Source organism: Lathyrus oleraceus, chromosome 5 (assembly GCF_024323335.1).
Source record: "Lathyrus oleraceus cultivar Zhongwan6 chromosome 5, CAAS_Psat_ZW6_1.0, whole genome shotgun sequence".
NCBI lineage: Eukaryota > Viridiplantae > Streptophyta > Magnoliopsida > Fabales > Fabaceae > Lathyrus > Lathyrus oleraceus.
This window is the reverse complement of record NC_066583.1, coordinates 99,938,655-99,951,574: the sequence shown is the minus strand read 5'-3', so window position 1 is coordinate 99,951,574 and position 12,920 is coordinate 99,938,655. Positions and strand designations below refer to the sequence as shown.

The 12,920-nt window shown below is 37.9% G+C and overlaps 1 long non-coding RNA gene across 1 annotated transcript; it reads right to left on the bottom strand.

Annotated features, from left to right (window-relative positions):
- Positions 1-408: 408 nt before the first annotated feature.
- On the bottom strand, positions 409-1,345 carry LOC127087925 (uncharacterized). The gene is made up of 2 exons (XR_007790087.1): positions 901-1,345; positions 409-732 (listed from the first exon to the last, which is right to left on the bottom strand). It is a non-coding gene; the product is annotated as an uncharacterized LOC127087925 (long non-coding RNA).
- Between the last annotated feature and the right edge of the window lie 11,575 nt (positions 1,346-12,920).

Here is a 12,920-nt window from a genome sequence, read left to right as displayed (position 1 = left end):
ATTGCATTTTTCACTGAAGTGGACTTGTGGTCAACTATTGACTTTTTGGTCAACCAATCAACAATTCAAATGGTGATTTTCTTAAGCTTAACTTGTGGCATTCTCATCTTCATTGTCAATTACCATTGGATTATTTTAGGCCATGACACGAATCGTGATTCATTAGGTTGAGTTTTTGTGTCCACTTTGCATCGACTAATATAGTGAGCATTAAACCATGGAGCATGCTGACTATGGATTCCATTTAGGCCATTTCATACAAACATTTCATACCAAAAGAGAAAAATTCAAAGGAAGGAAAGTGCACCTAACATGTAACTTAGTCCTAAGTCCCATGACCAATTCCTTCCGATTTACATGAACCATAAAACATGTTTCAAGTCCAAAACTACAAATGATTCCATGTAATATCTCATAAACCAACCTTTCACACATTTTTTATTCACTTATTCAATTTCATATTTTCAATTCAAGTTACAACATATATGTCCCATTCATATTTTTAAATTACAACATTTCCATTCAATTTCCAATCCGTATTTCAAACCATTAGTTTCCGTTTACATTTACATTCACAAACAATTCACAAATCTGAACCTTAAATTCTACACTTACTTCATTATCCTCATTCTTGTGAGTCTCCAAAAGTTTCATAAATTTAATTCTTTGATCAAACCTTCATGAGCAAGTTATTCCACTCCATGCCAAGCCAAGGACATGAGTGCACCAACCCTATAATAACCAATTTCAACTTGTTAATACTATAATAAAAACACATACATATAGGATACATTAACCACATCCACTCCATTCAATAATTTACAGCATCATTAACAATTAATTTTTAATTCAAGCTTAACACAACAAGAGTAACAGTTCTGTGAAGGATTTTGCAATTACTGATGTCTCTTATCTTTACTTTTCGTCAAAGATCATACGTGAGAACTCTGTTGATTCACTACAGAAAATTAAGCAGACAAATTCTAGTAATTTCGATAGTAGCTATTCCCATGGTTCGGCTTCTAGAGGCTTCAATAACTCTATCAGTTCTTCTATGTTTAGAGAGACCATTAGATCTGATAGTGATTAAGATTCGGTCTTCAGATTCCGTTTTGATAGCGTTTTCGCTTCAACATCGGATATGAGGGTGAAGAACGAGAGAACGTTGTTGGAGTTAATTTGAGTTGCGGCAAAGTGAAGGTTCATGTACTGAAGGTGAATCATGGACGCAAATTCGGACCCTGGCTGGCCATATGAAGCTTGGGGCTAAGGCCCAAAACGGAATGCTGCTAATCACACCACCAATATCCAATTACACCATTGCTGAGTGGGAATGAAGTGTCTTGGGCCCCAGGCCCAAGCGTTTTGCTAATTCACCATCCATACTTGGGCCTGCACCCCTGGCCCTTTCTTAATTATACCATTTAATCTTCTTTTTAGGAGGTTAATTAGGGATCTTCTTATGGATTAAAGTATGATTAGAGACTAATTAGGATTGTTAGAATTTAATTAGTTTAGTTAGATTTTGGAATTAGTTGTTAAGATTAGATTAATTAGATTTAAATCTTGATTAATTTAATGAGGTTAATATATTTTTAGAATTATAGTTAGAAACTAACTAGGTAATTAGTCTTCTTAGGAAACTAGAATTAATTAGATTTGTCAGATTTTATTGATTTTAATTTTTTCATGATTAGAAATTTAATTCAATATTTCTCTAATTAATCCAATTTTGGCATATTGACCATTTTGCACTTAAGGCTTATTTTAATACATGCTCCCTTAGTTTAGGGCCTTGACTAGAATTATTTGATTTTTATCTTAGTTGATTAATTCAATAGGATTTATTATTGTACCTAGTTCAACTATTGTTTCAATCCCACTGATTAGTGTTGACCAAAGGTCGTTTTGGTCAACCAAATCCTTTGTAATTGTGTTGTAAGCCCCAAACCTATTCAAGTGATCAAAAGATCCTTAATCACTTGATATGGCAAGTTCATTATGCTCAAGCTATTATGGATATACTGAATCTCAGGAGCTCAAGACCTTAAGGTTCAAATGCAAGATCAAGACGTCAAGTCAATATCAGTCAAGCATAGCTAGCAAAGTGGACTACTTCTCAAGCATTGCAAAGGTATCAACGTTTGACGATCATAATTTAGAGTGTGTGGCACGAGCCTTAAGAAATATAGAATAGATGAGAGTGGAGAATTTCATTAACTCATTATGAATATCTTTGGGTACGGGACATTTGACCCAGTTGCTCATCGTATTCACCTATATTCATAGATTTTAGCACAATTCGAATTACGTGATTGTCAAGTCTTATTCTACAACAAGTAGCATCGCATCAATACAATCAACATACAAGATCTTCTATCAGCAACTTGTCAAGTTTGATTTGAGTTGCACGCTATGAGCCTTAAGAAACAAAGAATGGATGAGAGTGGAGAATTCCATTAACTCATTCTGGATATCCTTGGGTACGGGACGCTTGACCCAGTTGCTCAAGGTATTCACCTTTGTTCATAGACTTTAGTGCAATTTAAATCACACAATTGACAAGTCTTCTTCTTCAAGCTAGCATCATATCATTCAATACTTCAACAGTGAAGCACCGTTGCATAATAATCATTTCCTCCTCAGTGGATCATTCATCACACTCTCTTTAACATTCAGATATCCTTTGGATCAATTCATTTATGATCAAATCTTGAAATCCTAATCAATCCATTCAATCATTGTTTGCCTCGTTAGTCCTCTTATGCTTTGGCAAACTCTTATTCATCGCGAGCCTTATCAGGCCTCTTGTGCTTAGGCCCATTTTATTCAATCAGTGTTTGCCTCGTTAGTCCTCTTGTGCTTTGGAAAACCCCTATTAATTGCTTGCCTTATAATTCCTTTCATGTATAGGCCAATCATTTCATAATCATTCTTCGTCTTATAAGACCTATCGTGCTTAAACGAATCTCTTTCCTTGTAAATCCTCTCGTGTGTAGGCCAATAATTTCATAATCATTGTTCGTCTTGTAAGACCTTTCGTGCTTAGACGGATCTCTTGCCTTGTAAATCCTCTTGTGTGTAGGCCAATCATTTCATAGTCATTGTTCGTCTTATAAGACCTCTCTTGCTTAGACGAATATCTTACCTTGTAAATCCTCTTGTGTGTAGGCCAATCATTTTATAATCATTGTTCGTATTATAAGACCTCTCGTGCTTAGACGAATCTCTTGTCCTGTAAATCCTCTCGTGTGTAGGCCAATCATTTCATAATCATTATTCATCTTATAAGACCTCTCGTGCTTAGACGAATCTCTTACCCTGTAAATCCTCTTGTGTGTATGCCAATTATTTCATAATCATTGTTCGTCTTATAAGACCTCTCGTGCTTAGACGAATCACTTGCCTTATAAATCCTCTCATGTATAGACCAATCATATATCATTTGTCCCTGTGGTTGATTACCACCATTGGTTAGTGCCACACTCTTGCTTGTTAAGCAATCTACCATGCTTCTTGGCAATCCAATCAATATATTTCCCTTTGCTTCAACCTTAGTGGGCTGAACTACGATTGCTCTGATTTTCTCATTGCACGATGATAATACGTAGGCACGAGGGTTCGAATCCTCCGCGAGCATACTTATTTATTCCTTCTTCCGCCTCAGGGCATCATTCATATCTTTCATGATCCATGATATACCTTCAATCATTGAACCGTTCACTCCAGTGACATATTGTTTCTTTGAAACCAAAATATAGTTTTCTTTGGAATTCCATATACACCATTTTATGACCATATAGTGACAATCCGCATTCGTACCTAGAGTTGTTTGGCTTGTACCCAGACATTTAATTCTTCTTTTTCGGCTCAACGATACAGTGATACCATGCCTTAGGCCCCTCACTTATGGTTCATGCCATCTTTACTCTATGGTACAAATTCCATTTCTCCTATGGATTCTGATGTATACCATGACCTTTGGTTTCAAATTATACCTTTTCAGTCACTTATTACCAAATCTTCAATTCTGTGACTTTGGTCATTCACTCAATTCATCTCCATGATGCATTCATATTCTACTTTCATTCACTTCATGTGATATACTCTTGCTTTGAGCCAAATACACTATCTCTTTGAGCTTCATTTTGTATCCCTTTGTGAACCAAGATATGTTTGTGATGTGAAACCAAACACTTAATTCCTTTCTTTTTTGGTCACTCTAATATAGTGACACCATGCCTCAGGCACCTCACTTGTTGGTTCATACCAGTTTTACTCTTGGGTTCATATTTCATCCCTTTTTGGAGTTTAAATCATAATCCTTTGGTTTAGACCATATTTGTTATCACTCTTCTTTTTATCTTCCGACATTAGTTCTATGAACTACGAAGCTCTAAATTCCTCATTGCACTATGAGGATACGTAGGCATAAGGGCCATAATCCTCATCGAGTACTTTATCTATTCTTTTCCTTTTCCTTTATTCTTTTGTGAGTAATATTTAGATGCAACACTCATTTGAGCAAGAACAATCAAAACGATTCCCATGGAGAACCATGAATGTTAGGGGTGCTAATACATTCTCATTGCATAACCGACTTCTTACCCAACATATCTCTTACCCCGAGTTTTATCAATGTTTCCCCTTTCCTTCAGGAATAAATAAAGTTTGATGGCGACTCTGTTGTATGTTCGAGCGTGTGATGTGTAACACCCTTCTACCCAAACGACATATTTAAATAGATTATCAGAGTACAACATGTAGAAGAGTTTACATTTCTTACAACATAACAATTATCGCATCACAACATAAAACATATTATTTATTTTATTAAAACTTCGCAGCGGACAACAACATTAATATCATCATTCATCATATAACAATTCGTAATAATGGTTCAACATTATCTCAACAAAACGTCTCAACATGTTAGTCATCATAAACAACGTAAATAATAATCAATTATCTATCGAATCCCATAACCCCGGTGTCACATGACCAGAGCATTTGACTCGACTCTGTAGAATAACTCTACACTTATTCTTCAAACCTCAACAATAGCTACTCCTCTTTATCTGCACATTGCTCATCATAGATGAACATAAACACATGCAGAAGGGGGAATTTTTACCAATATACCCCAGTTTTTCAATTAATTTCCCAAAATAACCCACATTTCAGAAAAATTCCCAATCTACCCCACATGCAGAAGGGAGGCGCCAATTGGATTGGCGCCCCCTCTTAAAAATTACAAGGAGGCGCCAATTGGATTGGCTAGGGCACCTGCCCTAGCCAATCCAATTGGCGCCTATGTGTTATTTTTAAGAGGGGGCGCCAATCCAATTGGCGCCTCCCTTAAAAAAGCCTCAAATGAAAAAACTTCCAACATGAAAGTTGTAGATATTTTCAAGACAATGAATTTGGATATAAATTTTGCATCATTTGGATTTTATTTGAGAAAGTTATGGGCAGTTGAAGTTGGACTTCTGAGTTTTTTAACTGTTATCTGAGTCATAATGTTTTGTATTATTGCATGTGTTTCTTTTAGGAATATGAATTTTTGTCCAACATAACATTTGAAGTAGACATCTTAAATTTTCCAATGCACTTGGTCCCACCTCAAAATAATTAAAAATGAGTGAGTTATGTCCCTGCGAACTTGACCCAAAATTAGGGTTTCTTTCAAAACAAGTGTATGTGAATTTTGCCAAAAGGGACCAACTTCAAGCCCTTAAGTTTGAATGATAGAAGCCTCAAATGACAAAACCTTCAACATAAAAGTTGTAGATCTTTTCAAGATAATGAATTTGGACTAAAGTTTTGCATCATTTGCAATTTTAATGAGAAAGGTTTGGGCACCTGAACTTGGACTCTTTGACATTTTATCTGTTATCTGACCTATAATGTTTTGTATTATAGCATGTGTTTGTGTTAGAGTTATGAATTTTTGTCCAACATAACAAGTGAAGTAGACATCCTAAATTTTCCAATGCACTTGGTCCCACCTCAAGTTAATTAAAAATGAGTGAGTTATGTCCCTGCGAACTTGACCCAAAATTAGGGTTTCTTTCAAAACAAGTGTATGTGAATTTTGCCAAAAGGGACCAACTTCAAGCCCTTCAACATAACAATAACAAGTCCTTGAATTAGGGTTTCTGACCTATAAATTTTTGTTTTATGATATGTGTTTATTTTAGAATTATGAAAGAAAGTTAATGTTTGGAGAATACACAAAGATAAATTTGACATAATACGAATTGATATTAATAAAATTTGGATTTTACACAATGAATCCTAATGGTGATGACCGGGATCACCTAACCGACCTCTGGCCTCCATCTTTCGCATAAGGCGAAAATGAATTTGTTATCTATAGACCAAGACATAATTTTGCTAAGGTGACCAAAACCGGCGAGTTCAACGTAAGGTTGAATCATCGGGTCCATGTGGACAAATTCGTGGACTCGAGTGCGAAACCTTGAGACATCCTATAATAGAAATAATGTAACACTTGACTAAGTCGGTATTTCAAAATAAAATGGGGTTGGTGGAGATGAAACATAAAAAAGAAGTATAAGAAAAAACTTACGTATGTCGCGATGTTTGCAACTGTTCCTCTGTGTGCTTCGCCCATTGTGAGTAAAGACATATTGTTGGGGAGTTGGTGTAGATGAAAATGGAAGATTTTGTTGAAGATGAAATTGTAAAAGAAGTAATGTAGATGAAGTAGTGAGAAATGTAGATGAGGTAGTGAGAATGTTGGTTTGGAAGAATTGTTGAAGGAGTGGATCAATTTATAGGCAAATGAAGAATTGTTGAAGGAGTGGATTAATTTATAGCCAATCTATGTCTGATTTCTGATAGACATGCTGCCATCGAAAGTGCCTACAACAACCATGACAACGGATGGCATGATCCTCCTTCTACACATGTCTACTGTATCAGACACATTGCACAAAACTTCATGCGTGCTATAAAAGATAAGAATCTTCGCAAGAAGGTGGTGAATGCTGGGTATGCTTTAACTCAACCGTCTTTTCAATATTATCGTGATGAGATTCGACTGTCTAATGAAGACGCGGGGAGATGGATAAATAACATCCCAGTAGAGCAGTGGACAAGAGCATTTGACGGTGGTTGTCGATGGGGCCACATGACAACAAACATTGTGGAATGCATGAACGGGGTTTTTAAAGGAATTTGAAACCTGCCGATAACCGCCTTGGTAAGATCAACCTATTATAGGTTGGCTTCTATGTTCGCAACCAGAGGTGAAAGATGGAGTGCAGTGTTAATGTCCGGACAAGTATTCAGTGAATGTTGCATGAAGGTCATGAAAGAGGAGAGCATCAAAGCTACGACACATGCTGTAACAGTGTTTGACCGTCATAGACAAAATTTCAGCGTCCAGGAAACAATGGGCAACAGCGAGGGGAGACCAAATTTAGCCTACGCTGTTAGACTAAACAGAAGTTGGTGCGATTGTGGAAAATTTCAGGCCTTCCGCATACCTTGCTCTCATGTCATTGCAGCATGCGCTTATACTCGTCAAGACGCTTACACCCATTTATCTGATGTGTACAAGGCCAGCACCATCATGAATGTATATAGTCAAAGCTTTTCAGTACTACCAATGGAGGATTACTGGCCTCCATATGAAGGAGATATTGTTTGGCACAATGAAGAGATGCGTAGAAAGAAGAAAGGAAGGCCAAACAGCACACGTATAAGAACAGAGATGGATTCCACAGATAAAATGATAAGACTATGTAGTATCTGTCGTCAACCAGGACACAACAAAAACAACTGTCCCAACCAAGGAGCATCATCTAGATCTTAAGCTTATTGTAACATGATATCTAGATCTTAAGCTATTCTGTAACAATCAATCATTATATATCATTAAGTTCTTGTTACAACGAGTTTCATAACCAACATCAGTACAAAACATCTGAAAACATAAATAATTCTAACTGATTACAACAATCAAATTAATGTCGTCTCGACCGAACATCATTTCCCTAGCATCCTTATCAGTCCTCATTCGCACCCAACCAAAGATACTGTCAAGTCTCTCAATACTTCTGATTTTTTCCCCTTCTGGTATTTTCCCGTCTAACCAGCGAACCAGCTCCCTCTTCAGTTGATCTAACGTGGTGATGTTCCAAAACAGCATCAGCAATTGAGGTTTGTCTCTCGCATAAATCACCTTACCGTATCGGCGACGAACACCAAACATGATAGCCAAATGATTATATGAATTGTGGAACAATAGGTCACACTACGCATCTATTTATAAGACAAAAAAGGCATTTTATGAGGGACTCGACAATTGAGTTGGCGCCTCCTTTTAAAACATACACATAGGCGCCAATTGGATTGGCTAGGGCACCTACCCTAGGCTAGGGCACCTGCCCTAGCCAATCCAATTGGCGCCTCCATTCAAGTTTTAACAACAGTCGCCATATGAACAACTTTCATGTTCATCAAAAATCCATTTGAAACTTGGAAGCTCATCATTAATTTCAAAACATTATAGGTCATTTTGACAGAAACCCTAATTTTGGGTCAAGTTCGCAGGGACCTAACTCACTCATTTTTAATTATTTTGAGGTGGGACCAAGTGCATTGGAAAATTTAAGATGTCTACTTCAAATGTTATGTTGGACAAAAATTCATATTCCTAAAAGAAACACATGCAATAATACAAAACATTATGACTCAGATAACAGTTAAAAAACTCAGAAGTCCAACTTCAACTGCCCATAACTTTCTCAAAAAAAATCCAAATGTTGCAAAATTTATATCCAAATTCATTGTCTTGAAAAGATCTACAACTTTCATGTTGGAAGTTTTTTCATTTGAGGCTTTTTTAAGGGAGGCGCCAATTGGATTGGCGCCCCCTCTTAAAAATAACACATAGGCGCCAATTGGATTGGCTAGGGCAGGTGCCCTAGCCAATCCAATTGGCGCCTCCTTGTAATTTTTAAGAGGGGGCGCCAATCCAATTGGCGCCTCCCTTCTGCATGTGGGGTAGATTGGGATTTTTTTTGAAATGTGGGTTATTTTGGGAAATTAATTGAAAAACTGGGGTATATTGGTAAAAATTCCTCACTGTGAGAATTACATTATTAAATAATAATATAACGACAGAAATATAAACATAAACATATTTCACATATGCCAACACAGCTCATCATAATCCTCATTATCAACATATTCACGAACATCAACAAAACAACATATCAAATGCAATGCACACACCCATGCATGACTCAACACGACTCGGTATACCCATTTTGTGACCAACTACAGGATCACCACTCCCAGATTCATCACCATAGAATCCGAGTTCCTCGCAAGGAACCAAGCCTCTCAACAAGCCCGGAGTCAACAACATCATTGGAACTCAGTCCGTTCATCACTAGGCATCGGCCTTTCATGAATGCATGCACACCAAGCATGCATCATAATCAACATAGCAACAACAGCATCATATAGTCATGTTATCATCATCATTAACACATTCTATCACAAAAGCATATCACATCATGCCACATAATCAAACACAGTATTATCACACTCTACTAATATCTATACCACTCAAAGCAATGGGAAATGATCCCTCGTATACCATGCATCAGCTAAGTTACCTCGCTCGGCCTAAACAACTAAAAACTGCACAACAACAGCCCAGGAAAGACCACAAGTCTGCCCATACGCGTATTGCCTATGCCCATACGCGTATTGCCCACGCCTGACCAAATCCATACGCGTATTGCCCATGTCCATACGCGTATGCTACGCGTATCACATTCCCATACGCGTACCAACAGAGACCAAAACACGTTCAAAACATCATCTTCCTCATCCATACGCGTATTGCCTAGTGCCATACGCGTACCAGCAATCTCATACGCGTATTGCCTAGTGCCATACGCGTATGACCAGAAACCAGATTTCCAGATCTGCAATGGCTTTCTCTGCTACGAGATCTATCCAAATTCATCCTTCCACAGTCCAAATTTCACACAAAATCACTCATATCATCTAATACAAATAGTCCCCTATTCGATTTCACAAATCCTAACATCATTGCATATAATTTCTACGAATTCCTTCGATTAAAATCCCCATTTTCGTTCATCCAATATTTCACCATTTTCAGCATATTATTGTTTAATAAGGTTCAGACCCCTTACCTCTTTGGATTGAAGGAAGCTCTGAGCAATCTTTGGCCTTTTCCTCTTCCTTCTCTTTCTCTTCAGCGTTTCTCCCCCCTTTCTCTGACTCTGAGGCAAAACACGTGAAAAAAACCTGAGTCCTCACTTTGGCCTCTTTTATCCAGTTTCCACTTTTACCCTTCCACTCTTCATATTCCATTTATTTTATTTATTTAATTATTAATAAAATAAATAACATCTATAATAATAATAAAAATAATCCAATAATTCAACTTTATTTAATTAAATTAATAAAATAATATTAACTCAATTAAATAATTCTCTTATTTTAATCGGGGTGTTACAACTCTCCCCCACTAAAAGAGTTTTCGTCCTCGAAAACATACCTCAAGCAAATAGAGCCGGATACGACTCCTTCATCTGATCTTCACGCTCCCAAGTCAAGCTCTCACCAGCTGGACCTCCCCAAACAACTTTCACTAGAGCAATCTTCTTACCTCTCAGGGTCTTCTCTTCTCGGTCATCTATCCGAATTGGCAACACCTCAACGGTCAAATTATCCCTCACCTGGATATCATCCAACTGAACAACATGCGAAGGATCCGCAATATATTTTCTCAACTGAGATACATGAAACACATCATGCAGATTAGAAAGCGACGGCGGTAAAGCTATCCGATACGCCACTTCCCCAACCCTCTTCAAAATCTGGTACGGACCCACAAACCTCGGAGTAAGCTTTTTAGACTTTAAAGCTCTACCCACACCTGTCGTCGGAGTAACTCTCAAGAACACATGATCTCCCTCTTGGAACTCAAGTGCCTTTCTCCTGTTATCATGATAACTCTTCTGACGACTCTGAGAAATCTTCATTTTCTCCTGAATCATCTTAACCCTTTCAGTCGTCCTCGGCAATCCCGTCACAAAATCCATGGAAATGCTATCCTACTTCCATTCAGGAATCTTCAAAGGTTGCATCATACCTACCGGTTTCTGATGTTCAATCTTTGACTTCTGACAAGTCAAACAGGCATACACAAACTTAGCAACATCTCTTTTCATACCAGCCCACCAAAACAACTTCTTCAAATCTTGATACATTTTAGTTGCACCTGGATGGATACTCAATCCACTCCTATGGCCCTCTTCAAGAATACTCTTTTTCAATTCAGACACCTCAGGAACACAAACTCTACCTTTAAATCGCAGGATGCCATTCTCATCAATCTCAAAATTACCACCATTACCCTGGTTAACCATAGTAATATGATCAACTAGAGTGACGTCAACTTGCTGACCATTCCGAATATCTTCTAGAATTCCACTAGTCAACTTCAGCATACCCAACTTTACACTATCAGCGGAAACTTCACAACCCAAACTCATATCACGGAACTGTTCAATTAACTCAAGCTCCCGAACCATCATCATAGACATATGTAGAGACTTTCTACTCAGCGCATCTGCAACTACATTAGCCTTACCGGGATGATAACTCAATTCAAAGTCAAAATCCTTCAGTAATTCTAACCACCTTCTCTGCCTCATATTTAACTCTTTTTGATCAAACAGATACTTCAGACTCTTGTGATCACTGAACACTTCGAATCTGGAACCATACAGATAATGCCTCCACATTTTCAACACAAATACAACAGCTGCAAGTTCTAGATCATGCGTAGGATAATTCCTCTCATGAACTTTCAACTGTCTAGAAGCATAAGCTACAACTTTACCATTCTGCATCAAAACACCACCAAGACCCATCAAAGAAGCATCACAATAAACAACGAAGGACTCACCAGGATTAGGCAGGATCAACACTGGAGCACTGGTCAACCGCCTCTTCAACTCAACAAAACTCGCTTCACAAGCTGCATCCCACACATACACCTGACCCTTCTTAGTCAACTGCGTCAACGGCAATGCCAACTTAGAGAAGCCCTCAATAAATCTGCGATAATAACCAGCTAACCCCAGAAAACTGCGTATCTCAGTAGCAGACTTCGGAGTCTCCCACTGTAATACAGCATTAACTTTAGCAGGATCAACAGAAATCCCACCACTCGAAATCACATGGCCAAGGAAACTCACTTCCTTCAACCAGAACTCACATTTAGATAACTTTGCATATAATTTCTTTTCTCTTAACACCTGCAAAACAATTCTCAGATGTCCTGCATGCTCTTCTTCCGTCTTAGAATATATCAATATATCATCTATGAACAATACAACAAAATTATCAAGGTACGGATGAAATATACGGTTCATATATTCCATAAACACACCTGGAGCATTAGACACACCGAACGGCATCACAGTGTATTCATAATGACCATACCTCGTACGGAAGGCAGTCTTCGCAATATCATCTGACTTCACTCGGATCTGATGATAACCCGACCGCAAATCAATCTTACTGAAAACATGAGCTCCAACCAACTGGTCCATCAAATCATCAATCCTCGGCAATGGATACCGATTCTTGATAGTCACCTTATTCAACTGCCGATAATCGACACACAACCTCATCGTACCTTCTTTCTTCTTCACTAACAATACTGGTGCACCCCAAGGAGAAACACTTGGACGCACAAACTTCTTCTCAAGCAATTCTTCAAGTTGCTTCTTCAATTCAACTAATTCAGTTGCCAACATTCTATAAGGAGACGTCGACACTGGACTCGTACCTGGTACTAAGTCAATGGCAAATTCGACTTCACGTTCTGGAGG